This window comes from Schistocerca piceifrons, chromosome 6 (assembly GCF_021461385.2).
Source record: "Schistocerca piceifrons isolate TAMUIC-IGC-003096 chromosome 6, iqSchPice1.1, whole genome shotgun sequence".
Taxonomy (NCBI): Eukaryota; Metazoa; Arthropoda; class Insecta; order Orthoptera; family Acrididae; genus Schistocerca; species Schistocerca piceifrons.
Window position 1 is genome coordinate 505,333,161 of NC_060143.1, and position 16,961 is coordinate 505,350,121.

A 16,961-nucleotide genomic window follows, 5' to 3' on the forward strand; every position below is an offset into this window, starting at 1 on the left:
CTACACTGCGTATGCAAAATTCTGACTTACTTTTTGATGGCTTGAATACCGCTATGTTGTCTCAGCAAATTCACGTCTCTTTTCTCTTCTTTTCTCTCGGTAATTAAACTGCATTATTGACCGTTATTCTCACAGAAAGACGATGTGTACATGAAACGACAGAACATTTATTAACACAAGCACATAGAAAATTTTCCAAGAATTTGAACTAATTTTTGGTCAGGTCCCCGTTCGGGCGCCAAGTGTGATGTTACAAAATAAGAGTGATGTTGTTATTCGATGGAAAGTTGGAAATTGAGATTTAACTAACTGTTTTATCAATCACAATTGGCGTAAGAATCATGGACTGACCATTGTCATAAAATATTGCATTATGAGATGTGAATAGTTTTTACTTGCGGTTTCGCGTGGCTTGAGGCAGTCACAACTAGCGTGCTATTGATTAAGAAGTTGCGTTATCGTCTTTCTAATTACTTCATGATCGTAGATACGGTCATACCCGGTTGTGAAGTTATTGTTATGACAAAAAAAAATTTCCTAAGGGACCAGAAAGTTCTTAAGGGCGCAAAAACAACTGTAACATCACACAAAAGAGAAATTCAATATTAACGCTGATGCAAGAAGACGATAAAACAGTTTTCTTTTTATCAATGTAACACGCACATTGGACTGCTGATCTTGGAGTCTGTAATATTAGCAAAATGCATAATTAAAATGAAAATAATACTGAGGAGATAATAGAAATGAGCACTGCTAAATGATTCAGTATTCCCAGAACAAATATTTATTATAACTAAAACATATATCGTACCTTAAGCTTAATACAACAATGACGGTAGATTTTTTATGTCCGTATCATGTCCATTGAGCGCTCTTTTATATAGCCATTGTCCTCTTGAGTCGCTCGTGCTTCGTCACGGTAAGTTACAACAGTTCTTCTTCCTACACTTCACTCAAAACTTAGACGGAACACGTTTTTATCTATTTAGTAAAAATAATTAGATCAGACCGCCACAAATCTGCGTCCGTCTTACTCGAGAAAAACAGTAAAAGTCTTCTTAGCGCTCAAGGCTTCATTTGTTCTCCCTCGAACAAAATAGTGAAGGATCGTATATCTATCCGTATTTTTCTATTTTTATTGCCGCCCAAAGACGACGAATTACATTATCTAGAAAATTCCACCGTCGCCATGCGACGCCTTATTATACATTAATCATTATTTACAAACAAGTATTTGCCTTCTGGCTGAAAGTATTAACTACTCGTATTTGTTGTTTTAATGAAGTCAAAAATAGCGAATATCTCAATATGTATAACTTTTCCACTCGTTACAACCTTTAACTATACTCACCTACATCAGTCATGCATGCTAATATGTCATAAGAAATACACCAAAATTGATGTGCGTGTACTTGTGGTGCCGGCCGAAGTGGCCGTGCGGTTAAAGGCGCTGCAGTCTGGAACCGCAAGACCGCTACGGTCGCAGGTTAGAATCGTGCCTCGGGAATGGATGTTTGTGATGTCCTTAGGTTAGTTAGGTTTAACTAGTTCTAAGTTCTAGGGGACTAATGACCTTAGTAGTTGAGTCCCATAGTGCTCAGAACCATTTGAACCATTTTTTATACTTGTGGTCGGGACCACTACATACGAAAATCGCTGAAGTGCCAGAAGCCGAAGCAGTGCTCTTCTTCTGGCAACTTCACGTGGTTTGTGTCACTGGGACAATGCACGTCGTACATGACTGGTTTATATGTTACAAATTCGAGTGTCCTGGGATTCTAACCCAGTGTCCAGTCTTTCGAGAGCATTCCACTGCAGCTCTGGCATCTTGCCACACCTCTAAGACCACATAAACGTCTATACATGTCATTGTATTCTCCACCGTTATTCAAAACCCAGCAGAAGTGTTTCCTCCACTGTGGGATTAGCATTACGAAAACTAGCTGTGTAGTGTACCTACCCATAGCCTCAAACGTCTTACTGAAGAAGAAATCGTTTAAGTTTGAGTTCAATGTATGGTGTAATTATTATCAATTACAATTTAAATTTGTGTGGCAGGCTTGTATCATAACCCAGATAAGTGCCTTTTCAAATGTGGCATGCTACCAGTGCTATTCAAGAAAATAGCAAATATTTCGTACGAGCAGAAAAAAGGATATGTCTTGAATGTGATTGTTCACAACTTTGTCAATTACATTCATTTAGCTTCAACTGCCGATACTTTGAGGATGGATTTTAAAGCTCTTCCGATTTCATGTCAAGATATTTTGCGCCTGTAAGTGTAGCAAGGGAGGACTACTAAGTGTAGAGTATAATGTACACTTCTGTAACCCATGTTTTGTTCCATAAAAACTAACCTTAAGAACGTTTTAATAACATATACCATTCTGCTTGTACTATTTTCAAAATGTTAGTCTACATTTGTAAGCGTCTAATTGCTATGCTACAAATGACTAAGGAACACATAGGCTCAGTGTCTCTCTTTCAACTGGTGGCTACAATGCTAGCAATTAGTATTGGAATTTGCGGATCGTTCATTTCGTTTAAATGTGATAAGCAGCAAAAACAGTGTAATATGGTATTACTTACCCAGTGAATGAAGAAGACCAGCACATGTTCCCTACAAAGAACGTAGGCTTTCTCGGTCATAGTTAATGTTAATGGTCCTTGGGCCGCTATACTGTTTGATTCCTGCAGAATATTCCATCCCGACGTTCTGGGCTTCTTTAGACCTTTTTCGAGGCACTGGTGTGCAGTTAGATCTGAAAAACGTAACAACCTGGCTAGAAGACATTCATTACACCAGCTGGTGAGGAGACGAGACCGCTCAGGCACAATGCTCGATCATGTGTGCTTAGGGAGGCCGGGTGGAGGATAGGTTTTCTTGTGACACTAACAGCGTGGTTGCGAAATTGTATACCTTTAAACTCATTAAGTCGTGTTGGTTTTCCCCCATTCAAAAAAACATCGTAAACTATTTATTTTAATGTAATAAAGGTGGAGTAAATTTTTCGAAGAGCTTCACCAAAGATACCTGGCTAAATGTAAATATGTATGAGTGACGTGATTTTAATAAAAAGTCTTCAGTTGACACGACATCATTTATTCACAGCTGGGAACGTGGCAACCTTAGAGACTTTTAGCACCTGCAGATCTTGTTTCACATGCTCTGTGCGGTTTTCTGTCGGCATCCTTTAGGTGGCAGTGTACAGAAGGAACTATGTGTGAGTGTAATGGGGTATTACAAAGCAGATATCGATCCATTGGTTTCTCCAGGTTCCGGAAACAGCAGACGGAAATACGATACAGCACCCAAACTATCGTGCGGGTCCTGTTGGTAAGTCTATATAGAGTACACGTGCAAGAATTTTAAAGCAAGATATCTCGAAAACACCAGAACTCTAAAAAACAATGCATCTGTCCAACCTCAGTAGTCAGACTCGAAGTGGACCCCACCATCTTATAATTTGTATTATTTTTTGATTATCCGAGAGCTTGTATTCCTTAATTAGGCGCCCTGTCCGAGTACACATGCCACTACATGAATTCTGATTTGGTGGCCATGTTCAAGGCAGTGCACATCCAACACTAACTCGCCACATAGCCCAGAATTCCTTAAATAATCAATAAGGAGACATGAGGCACCCTTCCACGTCGGCTCACAGGGAGGTGCTTGTCATGTTACTCTCTTGTGTTTAACATGCCCTCAGGACAAGCAGCTTTGGTGCACTTGTCTATGGGGCGCACGTAACTAGTGTCTGCCTCTTCGACCTCGCATCTCTCTGGTACGCCTAGTTTTATTTTGGTACAAAGCACAGAGGCCGGGTGGCTCTGTCTCTCGCTATTATTCAGTACTCAAGCAAGAAATGTTATAGTTCCTTTCGGATCTTCTATAACTTTCTCCACCAAGCTAGTTTGTTCCTGACACTGTAATCGCTATAGCTCCATCTTTCGTGTAATTTCCCAGAGTAAACCGAATCATGCCAATTAATGCAGATAGCTTTTTCGAGCTTATCACTTTAAAACCCCCATGATACAACACCTCTTGCAGCGTAGCCATCCAAATTGAGCGTCCAATACAAATTGGGGGATGGAAATGGAGAACAACAACATCCTATTTAATTATTCTTCAACCTGGATGGTATCCATGCAGTATAACTTCCCACGCCTCTTACATGAATATAAAGATGGTGCAGTCCTTACATTTTATGCCCCTGAACTAGCAATACTTGAATGAAGAGTTGGTGCTCTGATAGTATGTCAGGTGAACCGTTGGCAGTCAGTTAATTATCGCCGAACAGCCCTGGCTGTCGGTGGGTTCACTGCAGTCAGCAGCATGACAAGTCATATGCACCTCTCTAAATTGGGCGATCCACGCCTGAAAAGACTCAAGGAGCTAAGAAGTCAAGTGGAGTGAGTAATCGGTGACTCAGGGAAATGTAGCATTATGTCTTTGAGCCAGTGAGCTGCCATAAGATTTTAGGGCAGAGTGCTGCAACACTGTCCCATGTAACATGCTAAGTTAGTCAGTTTGATACAGACTATATCGCAGAAAAGTGCGCTGTGCACAATATGTACTTCTATGATCCTGTTCCTTATCGTTGTTAGCATGTGTTCTCAGCATGGTACAGACCACAAAGGGAAGAAAGTTCAGTTCCTTATAATGCTGGATTAAAGCTTTAAAAAATTCATTGGCTCTTATATGTACTATTGATCTGAAAAGACCACTGGGATATAGCTGCCTTGTTAGGGCATTAAACACTTCATCCTGATAGATGATGCACTACAGGGTGGGAGTGCTTGGCAATTCATTTGGGAGAGAGCGAGCTGCAAGGAACTGACTCACAACTGACGCATTTCACAAGTGCTGCTCACTGCTCTCCATTCCAATACCACTTATCATTGTACTAACCACTCAATGCCAAAAAAAAAAAAAAATGGGTCAAATGGCTCTGAGCACTATGGGGCTTAACACCTATGGTCATCAATCCCCTAGAACTTAGAACTACTTAAACCGAATTAACCTAAGGACATCACAGTCAATGCTCAATGCTTCCTGTAGGTTCTTGATTTACCCTCTGACTCAGCTGCGCCCACCCTTGGCTCAAACTCCTATTAAGCTCGTAGTATGATTTCATTTCTTTCTTTACTCAACTTTCTTAGTTCTTCTTTGTGCCACCTTGGGTAGTGTTGATTACAACAATAAATTGATACATATCACAGCAACAAATTTTACGAATTTGTTAATCCATAAACAGATTTCAGAATACGTGGCATGTAGAATTATTCTAATTTTACGATTTTACTAGGCCTATTTAAAAAATGCATATTAAGGATTTGTCCAGAAAATTTATTTTTCAGTGTTACAGGACACAAGTCAACCATGTCGCATTCACCTAGAAATATTTCAAGCAATATGGACATAATTTTATGAAGCTGGATAAAAAAATAAAGCGCCATTACAATCATTGGGTAACATCCAATGTTCATCACTCCTCGTTAAACCTGAAATATGTCTTAACTCCAGGCAACCAACAATATCTCTGGAAGGGTGTGGGGTAAGAAAGTCGATCAGGATCATACTCAGCTCAAGTGTCATCTGTAGAACTTGGAGATACAATTTCTCAAGAATGATACTCACTCATGTCTATTTCTGTCTATTTTCTTTCAAGGAAGTCAAAGAGAACATTCCTCAGTATCCAGGCATTATCATTTGGTATTCAAAGAGATCTTCATTTATTTTATTTTCTGACACTCTCAGCAATCGAATTTCGTTTACAAAAAGCTACAAGTGAATCTGTCAATGCTATGAAGCTAGTCATATTAAAGACGATTATGTCATTTGATACAAACGTTTTAAAAATATTCATAATTACACTTTTCCTTCATTATAACGTATAAATTCGAAAACATTACCAAAGTTTCTAATACCTAGATAACTGACAAAGAGCTACATGATTGTAATAAAGGTAGCAACGGGTGAACGAGTACAAATAATACTACCTTCTAACCTCTCACTACATATTTTATGCATGAGAAGGCTCAATTAAAGTCGTAAAACCGATAGGACGAAAGAGAGACTGCTGCATTTAGCTCAAACTGGGTTAGGGCTGTTACAACCAAACGTAATGTCAAGATTAAAATCACTGGCATAATAACAGACAATGCTTCAAGAATGAAATTATCTGATAATGGTTTTCAATCTGTACTGGTTTCATGCTGTGTACGTTCTTTAAATCTTGTTTTCAACACACATTACAATTTTCAATACAAATCAACAGCAAATTTGATGAAACACGAGGGGATTAAGGAAAAGACCAATCACCAACAAATCGCCACCATAATTGGGACGAGATCTTCAACTGGAGAGGAGTATTACGATATCATGATTTAGCTCTAAGGAAGCCACGACCCATGACCTGCACATTCATTACAAATGGCAGCTGTATTAGTCTCACAATTTTCTCCAAGAAGATATTTATACTTTAGCGTTAGAGTTTGGTGACAACATCAGTCAACATTTCTTTTATTTGTGTTATTTTTCTGTGTAGTCTCCATCACATTGTACACCACTGGACCAGTATTGTGTAAGTGCAGGTACTCCCTGTTGGTAAATGCCCTTGTCCTGTGCTCGTAGCCATATTTTCATTCCATGAATTACGCTCTCTTCAAAGACGCTCCCACGTAGAAAATCCTTCAGTGGCACAGATTGTTGTCTGAGGAGCCAAGTCTCCGCTATACGGTATATGATCCTGACAGGACGTCCCAAACGCGGCTGGTGATGGAGCTCAGGTCCTGCAAGCTCAGGTCCTGCACTTAGTCACCCTTTAACTCTCTTTACGCGTTGCCTAAATGTACACTTATCAATTTTGTCATTATTATTCAATGCAGGAAAGCGTTTTTGGATGTTCATCACAGGTTTTTTTCTGCAATTAAAAATTTAATTTCTGTGCGTTGTTGGTATCAATTGTGTTGTGTAGACGCTCCTTTGATGGTTCAATATGGCTCTGATATCTGCCAAACTTGTATGAAACTTAGCACACACGAAAAAGAAACACGAACTTAGAAGCACTTAAAAGAACCTTTTTCTGCACATGGTATGGCTGGAATTTTTTTTTTTTTTGGGGGGGGGGTGTCGAACTTGATTACTGATCGAACTCCATAGGTAATTTCAGAAAGTAAAAAACTAATTTTAGTTAAGTTTCAGTTTCTTCAATTTATTTCATTTTCAATTAAATTGTAAAAACTAAAGAGAAAGACTTTAATTTTTGAAATTTCCTAACTTGATAATAATATTCTGAATATTATTTTTATCTTTTTAATTCAGGAAATCGTTACACTACAAGTACTATGATGGATATTTACAAATCCTATTTCCATGTCTTTATAAACAGGTGAAAATTAGTTAACAATACACTTACAGAGACCTTGAGTTAGAAATAATAGGCACCTTTTTTTCTCATCTTTTAGTAGCTGAATGGTGGGTGGTGAGTCATGAAAATGAGTTTGTCCAGTCCACTGTGTTAGAGGATCTCATCCGAAACAAAACAAAAACAAAAACGAATCGGTTTTCCCATTTATGCTTCCATCACTGCTCCCTCCTGCCGGACATTCACTTCCCACACCGCACAGCTGAGCTTAACGGTGGGCCCCACGTGAGACAGGAAGTGCAGTCTGTGGCATAGGCAGTGGCCTTCGTTTTGTGTGGAGTCTTTGTGGCACTAGAAATTAACGTTCCGATGTGAAGTGATAATTTCCAGAGGTAGCCAATGGTGGAACTGGGCTACGAGTGGCCAAGTAATGAAACGCTCCTAGTAACAGGCACCTCAAGCATTGGACCACTCGCAATGGTGAAATGGAATATGCACTTCTGGTGGTTTCAAATCCTTTCGCGTTTCCTAGACTTTGTATGCTAGTGATCCGTGCGAACATAGCAATTGAACTGAAATGTACACGTTTTTTAAAAATTTTCCACGTGCTACGTTGTTTCACATGTGTCATTATTCATGCTTTCTGATTTCACTGTCAACGGACTCGATAAATTACCGTTTGTTAATGTTCCTTATCCCATTATGTACTCAACAAAATTTAGAAAACCGACCGCTCCAGAACAACAACTTACTATTACTCTCATAAAAGTTTTAAAATTGCAGTTTAGAGTTGTAAGCTTACGGTGTGTTCCTATAGCCTTTGCACAATGTGTGGGAGGAGACCATCAATTGGAATGTTTAATTAAATATATTAATTTATCCCTGTAATAACTCATATAAGTAAATCGTCATCAAAAAATCAGTGTAGCCGAGCAGGGTAGCCTCCCGGTCTAGGGCGATTTGTATGGTTCGCGCGGCTCCCCCGTCCAAGGTTCGACTCCTACCTCGGGCATGGGTGTGTGCGTTGTCGTTAGCGTAAGTTAAAGTTAGATTAAGTATTTAGTAAGCTTCGAGACCGATGGCCTCAGTAGTTTGGTCCCATAGGATTAAAAAAATCTGTGATAAATCTGACTATGGAACAAACAGTGATCTCAGTAACTTCAGTTTATGGCAGCTATGCAGTGAAATTCAAAATAAAAAAACTAACGACCATTTAAATAAGTAAATTAATGCCTTCGAAGAATTTGCTAAGTAATCTGGAAAGAGAATTCAAGGGAATACACTGTTGTTGTGATCTACAGTCCAGAGACTTGGTTTATGCAGCTCTCCATGCTATTCTTTCCTGTGCAAGCTTCTTCATCAATGAGTAACTACTGCAACCTACATCTTTCTGAATCTTCTTAGTGTATTCGTCTCTTGGCCTACCTCTACTATTTTTACCCTCTACGATACCCTTCAACATTAAATTGGTGTTCCCTTGATGCCTCAGAAAGTGTCCTACCAACTGGTCCCATATTTTCATCAGGTTGTGCCACAATTTCCTCATCTCCCCAACTCTGTTCAGTATCTCCTCAATACTTACGTTGTAACACTACCGCCCTGCTCGGACGTAGGTTAGCTATATAAAGCCTGTACTGTAATAAGTTCACGGGCTTCACCTTATAAACAAGGATTTTAGTACGTAAGTTGACCGTGTGTATCTAATGGAAGCAATATCGGACTTATACTCAGTCAATAACTACAGTGGTGCATCAAGCAAATGTAAAGTATAACTGCTCATTCGCATGGATAAGAAGTACACACAGTAGGTGCTACCTATAATTAACAATTCGGTCGCCAGCCTACTTAGGCAATTAGTGAGTTTTTCCTTGTACAAGTGGGTGCATGTACAAGCATAGTAACACGTAGTAATGATGCGTTATATGGCAAAGTTTGGAACTCGAAAAATCCACTGAACTAAAGTTTTCTCTTTTTGTACTAATTTGGACGAGCTACTTTTACACAACACCACACAGTAATGATTACTACGAACTACATTTTGTATGTTGAGCAGACTGAAATCGGGCATAGATTGCCCGAGCGTCGACAATCTTAAAAGTACACACACAATATCACTATGAATAATGGAAAAACTCTAATACATTTAGGATTAATATAGAATTTAGCTTTGCTGGTCAAATTTGATCAGTACACATCAAGGTTTGAACGAATGAACAAGAGCAAAGGGGGGGGGGGCCCTGAAACTGTTATAGTCGTTATACTGAAACTATCTAGTACTGAAGGCAAATTAACACACAAATTTTATCAATCTCTGGATAACTACTCTTTTGTCTTACTTCTGAATAATTTAACTGTCATTATTTCTGTCTCAAATTAATTAAATAACATCGCTAACTCAATTAAAAAAAATAACTCTTTTGTTCTTTACCAACATTTGCAACAACACACAGAACTTTATATACCTTTATGGTATAGATTAATCTGCTGATAATTCTCATTAACTTTAACATTAAACTTTCAGTTTAGGATACTCGGATTGCACAATACGAGGTAAGGATCCTGTCTAGGTCAGTGATCAGGATAAGTCATGGCTAAAGCAATTTTGGTAAAAGTCACATTATTATTGAACCATTAGAAACAGTTTCGACACTGGTCCACACAGATACACTTCTAAAGATGAAATAAATGTTTGACCTGTGCAAGTCGGTGCGGCGGTTGGCGGGCAGCGAGCTAACGGGCAGCGCGGCACACATGCAAGCACGGCTAAGGCTCACACAACATCGGCACTTTCCATCTTCTTAGCGTCGTAATCTTTCCAATTTTGTGCCTCAGAATATAGCCATGCCAAGTAGTCGTCGGAATCGGTTCATCCGAGGCTCAATGGAATCCACTTTTCCTGGGTAGCCTCCTCGGTACAGTACGTGTACTTCCGACTGTTGCTCGCCTCCGACTGTGTTACTGAGCCCGTTGTGCCGAACCGCGCCCAGTGTGCGTTTTCCCGCCTCGCCTGCCTCCACCTTTTCCCGCTCCCCTACAGGTAGGGTATTCACCACAGGTTTTCTACTACACATATCCTAATGCATTACCTACGTATGGACCAAGTGTATAAATTACAATTTTCACATCTTACAATAGTTTTAACATTAAATACACTTTCCTTTGATCACCACATTATTTGAAATCTAACATAAATAATATTCGTTTCAAAAGTTACTCACAGTTTCTTTAACATGACACGAAAAGAATCGAAAAAGAAATTCAACACATTGCTATTATTAATTTATCTAAATTCATAAAAAAAAATTCTTCTACGTATAATTCTCGTTACACATGCCCCTGTTTCCAGAAAATTTTCTTAAGTCCAAATTTTATGGGAACACTAAATCTTACAATTATACAGTGGTTCTGAATTTTTACTTAACTGTCCAAAAAGATTTACACTACATATTTCCTTTTGCTCACTGTATATAGGTTTACACTTTTTTAACACTTCAAGAATACTGACTTGTCATTTACTCAAGTGCCTTTCGCACAGTCCAACTTCCCATCACAATCTCACTAAAATAGCAATTTACTTATTTTTTCTAAATTTCTCAAAGAAATAATTTAAAATTCTGAAATACAAACATATAACTACAAAAAAACAATTTCATATTTTATATACAATATAAGATAATTTATCGCTGCATGCTTTGAATAGCAGTCCATTTTCTTACTTACTAAACCAAAACACACACACATATATTCAGAAAATTAACTACATATATTTGCTGCCTATTATGTGGATTTGGGCAGTCCTTTTTACTTCATATTGTCACATCTCCTGGATCACATTTACAATTTTCCATCGATTATTTATGTGCCCTCATTGGTATTTGGCAGTCCTTCATATCATAGCTCATAAACTGCCCATTATCATTTTTGACAGTCCCATCTTTTATCTGGCTGATAGCATTTATCCTTTCTTTCAGCCCTTTTCTCCATACATTTTTACAGTTACAGTACAATTGGTAATCTGAAACTCACATAACTACATTAGCACACTTTCAAGGGTATACAGACATTTACAAAGATTAGATACATTTAGAATAACTTGGGTTCAGCATAAGATACAGCACATTTACTCGTTCCTAGGTACATACAGTTTCAGATCCACAATATTTCTTACACCTAAAGGTCTTTTGGATTTTGGGTAGATCAGGTAGTAAGCATTGTCGTGTGGAATATTCTGTATTATATATGGTCCATTATAAATATATTTAAATTTTGAAATTTCATGGTTTAGTTCACTAGACTTTTCGTGGGTTTTTAAAAGAACATAATCTCCAATTTTAAATTTTGGAACTTTTAAATTTTTATTGTGTCTTTTAGATCTAGATTCATCCTTTTGCTTTGCCCTTTTTATCACCAATTCTTTCTTTTGATCCAATCCCAAACTTGTACAAGGTGGAAACTCTAGTTTTTCTTCAATTAAACTTTTACTACTTCTGCCTAACAAAATTTCTTCCGGTGGGAATCCTGTAGTTTCATGATGTAATGTGTTCATGACATTCTCAAAATCCGATATAAACCTGCCCCAGACTCTAAATCATGCCCCTTCCTGTATTTTCCGCAACGCACCTTGGTCGACTTTGACATCGTTCCAAGATACGTTCCTAACCTGTGAACCTTTTATATCTGGCGGCTTTTTCGGTGTCTGGAGTTCAAAGTCTTTGCTTACTTGAACCCTTTGCAAAATAAACACTGAGTTGTCCGGTGGCTCTTTCTTTCTTTGTTCTGTTTCAACGTCTGGATTTTGTTTTGATACGTCGTCATCGTTAGGTACAATACCGCAATTAACTGCATCCCTATTATTTTCACTGATTTTCTCATATCCTCTTTCAGTAAAAGTATATTCATTTTCCTTTACACCTGAAAATTCATCTTCACTAGAATCATCACTACACTCTTCCTCAACCTCAGATTCATTTAAGTACGCTACTTTAGCACAATAGGGAGAGTTAGTACATTCATTTTCGTCTATATCTGCGTATCTTTCATCATCTGAACTATTGTCGGAATCCGACCATTCCGGATCGCTTTCAGGTTCTAACATAAAAGCTTTTCTGAGACAGGCACTAAGTTCTTCCTCTGTATTGTCGTCAGGCTTAGATTTTAATTCAATCTCCTCTTTTGGCAAAACGGCCCCATCCTCTGCTTTATTCACATCCACTGTGACTTCATATTCGGTGTAATCCTCGTGGACTTTAATTACTTTCAGATAATCATCTGCCCCTTCTCCACGGTGCCTCTCGGTAGCAGCTTGTACTATTGGCGGACTGTTAGCAGAAGTTATTTCTTCGTCAATGCTGAGGATTTCGTTCTCCAAATCCTTCCTATCATCAACCTTCCTCCTATCGGCAACATGCGTACTTTGCGCGGCGCTATTTATTCTCCCCTCTTCAAATTTGGGCCACGTCACTTTATGGACGTCCCTACTATCTCTCTTTCCACCAACTAATTTCTTCGCCTCATACTCCTTCTTAAAATCCTCCCACTCACATTGCTTTAGGCCCTTGTACAGATCATCGATCTGCACACGCCAATCAGTTACTTCTGCTAATTCATCCTCGCCTTTTATCTCATTGCAAACACTGCTAACCGCACCTCTCTGCGTATTCACAGTCTCATTTATTGTTTCCTTTGCCACGGAATTATTACTCGTAAAATTTTCATTAGCTCTGACTGCTACGTTCGTACCTACTGCTGCCGTATTGCTAGCGGCTTCTTTCCGAACAGATGTTCGGCTAGGCTGGGCCGTTGCCCTCTGATGCTCCACTCGCCTGTTAACATGTAGCGCTCTGTGCGGCAGCGATGATTCATTCTGGCTCGCACCTGACGCTTGTTTCGCCACAACACGTCGCGGCGTTCCATGCTCGTCCCTAGCCTGTCTCATTACATTACGGTCGGTCCGGTATCTTTTCTTGAATCGGGGCCGGTATGTATTGTCCGCTTCCGTTTGGCCCGCAACGTTCGCGGAAATTAGTTTCCCGCGTCGTTATTGTTTTGCGCGGTATACCCTCTACAGCGACCTGGATTATTTCCTCTGCCTCTTCCTCTGCCTCTTCCTCTCTGTATTACATTGACGCGAAATCCATCGCCGTCATTTCGTTCGTCATTGTGTCGGTTATTACGGTTACCAAAATTTTGATAATTGGCACGACTTTCGCGCCAATGGTCTTCATCTTCGACCCTTTCTAGAAATTCTTGGAAGCTACGATGATTGCTTCCTACATACCTCTTGGAATCCTCCGGAAGCTTTTTATGTAGCTCCCAGATAATTTCTGAATCTGATCTTCTACCTCTTAAGTGTGTCAATTTTCGGTACCAATACTCACAGAATTCTTTCAAAGAATTCCTGCCCCTGTTATCATGCTGTTTGGCCATGATGAACTCCCGCCATAAATGGTCCTGCTTTTGTTCAGACCAATATTCATCCGTAAATCTCTGTCTAAATTCCTCGAACGTCATTTGTTCGATATTTAAATTTATTCCCCAGCGCTTAGCATCACCCGCTAAGGCGCTAATTACAACGTTTATCTTTTCCTGATCAGACAAGTGCTCAGGAAATACTCTCTCGCAATTTTTAATAAAATCTAACGGATGCCACACGTTATGTTTCTTGGCTGGATCGAAGCGTTCCTCGCCTTCTAACAGCTTCGTAATTGGTGTGCCATTACAGACAACACCAGGCCTATCTTTAATTTTGCTCTCCAGATCGAAAATTTTGCCTTGAATTTTGGTAGTATTTTGTTCACAATTTTGAACACATCCGGTTACTTTTTTACTTAAATCCCTTTCAGTGTCTGAAACTACCTTTTTCAATTGCGATATCCCGTGTTGACATTCGTTTACGACCTCAGTTTTAAGACCGAAAACTTTTTCGTCTATCTTAGTTTCAACCAGAGGTTCTACTTTCTCTTGGATGTTGAGAATTTCAACATCAAATCTACTATTAATGTTTCCAATTTCCTCCTGCATAGTATCCATATTTTTGTTAACGGTATCAATTTCAAATTTCAGAGTATTTACCACAGAACTTAAATTACCCACTTTTTGTTCTACCTGTTCTATTTGTTTACTAATTTTAATTCCCTGTCCTTCGACCTGTGCTTTAATTTGATCCACCTGTGTTTTGAGTTGCTCGTCAACGTGTGTTTTGAGCTGATTAACCTGATTGCCGACTTGTTTTTTAAGTTGCTCATTCTGTGTTTTAAGCTGCTCATTTTGCGTTTTGAGCTGGTGTCCCTGTGTTTTGAGCTGCTGATCAACGTGTGTTTTGATCTGCTCACTCTGTCCTGAAATTTGTTTGGTTAATTGTTCAAATAGATCGTTTATGCTTAAAATTTTCACACTGTTTTGTTCTACGGAATCGGTGTGTTCCGATCCTACTTCAAAAGTTTCTTCCGGTTCTTTCTTTATCTGTGGTGAATCAAACATGTCAGTGGATTCATTCACATACCCACTATCATCTACAAAGTCACCCTCTGCTTCCTGTTTTGCCCCTTGCTGTGTTCGAGGCGATCTCAACCTTTCAATCTGTTCATTGACGTGTTCGTGGTATTGTAAGTACGCCAATTGTCTTCCGCTAACGCCATCTGTTATCTGGCCGCGTAAACTCCGGCTACTGCCAGCCGCATTCTCCATTTCGCTTGGCGCACCTACCCCGTCTACGTTTCTGTCCATACTAAATGCCAACTACACCACACTATTATACTTGGCTCACACTGCAGTTTCTTTTACTAAACTTTATTGCTATTCGTGCCACTGAAAATCCACTGTTCAATCTTTACGTTAATTTGTAACCGACAACAACTGGATGTCCTGTCACCGGGAAGCCACTTGTAACACTACCGCCCTACTCGGACGTAGGTTAGCTATATAAAGCCTGTACTGTAATAAGTTCACGGGCTTCACCTTATAAACAAGAATTTTAGTACGTAAGTTGACCGCGTGTATTTAATGGAAGCAATATCGGACTTATACTCAGTCAATAACTACAGTGGTGCATCAAGCAAATGTAAAGTATAACTGCTCATTCGCATGGATAAGAAGTACACACAGTAGGTGCTACCTATAATTAACAATTCGGTCGCCAGCCTACTTAGGCAATTAGTGAGTTTTTCCTTGTACAAGTGGGTGCATGTACAAGCATAGTAACACGTAGTAATGATGCGTTATATGGCAAAGTTTGGAACTCGAAAAATCCACTGAACTAAAGTTTTCTCTTTTTGTACTAATTTGGACGAGCTACTTTTACACAACACCACACAGTAATGATTACTACGAACTACATTTTGTATGTTGAGCAGACTGAAATCGGGCATAGATTGCCCGAGCGTCGACAATCTTAAAAGTACACACACAATATCACTATGAATAATGGAAAAACTCTAATACATTTAGGATTAATATAGAATTTAGCTTTGCTGGTCAAATTTGATCAGTACACATCAAGGTTTGAACGAATGAACAAGAGCAAAGGGGGGGGGGGGGCCCTGAAACTGTTATAGTCGTTATACTGAAACTATCTAGTACTGAAGGCAAATTAACACACAAATTTTATCAATCTCTGGATAACTACTCTTTTGTCTTACTTCTGAATAATTTAACTGTCATTATTTCTGTCTCAAATTAATTAAATAACATCGCTAACTCAATTAAAAAAAGTAACTCTTTTGTTCTTTACCAACATTTGCAACAACACACAGAACTTTATATACCTTTATGGTATAGATTAATCTGCTGATAATTCTCATTAACTTTAACATTAAACTTTCAGTTTAGGATACTCGGATTGCACAATACGAGGTAAGGATCCTGTCTAGGTCAGTGATCAGGATAAGTCATGGCTAAAGCAATTTTGGTAAAAGTCACATTATTATTGAACCATTAGAAACAGTTTCGACACTGGTCCACACAGATACACTTCTAAAGATGAAATAAATGTTTGACCTGTGCAAGTCGGTGCGGCGGTTGGCGGGCAGCGAGCTAACGGGCAGCGCGGCACACATGGAAGCACGGCTAAGGCTCACACAACATCGGCACTTTCCATCTTCTTAGCGTCGTAATCTTTCCAATTTTGTGCCTCAGAATATAGCCATGCCAAGTAGTCGTCGGAATCGGTTCATCCGAGGCTCAATGGAATCCACTTTTCCTGGGTAGCCTCCTCGGTACAGTACGTGTACTTCCGACTGTTGCTCGCCTCCGACTGTGTTACTGAGCCCGTTGTGCCGAACCGCGCCCAGTGTGCGTTTTCCCGCCTCGCCTGCCTCCACCTTTTCCCGCTCCCCTACAGGTAGGGTATTCACCACAGGTTTTCTACTACACATATCCTAATGCATTACCTACGTATGGACCAAGTGTATAAATTACAATTTTCACATCTTACAATAGTTTTAACATTAAATACACTTTCCTTTGATCACCACATTATTTGAAATCTAACATAAATAATATTCGTTTCAAAAGTTACTCACAGTTTCTTTAACATGACACGAAAAGAATCGAAAAAGAAATTCAACACATTGCTATTATTAATTTATCTAAATT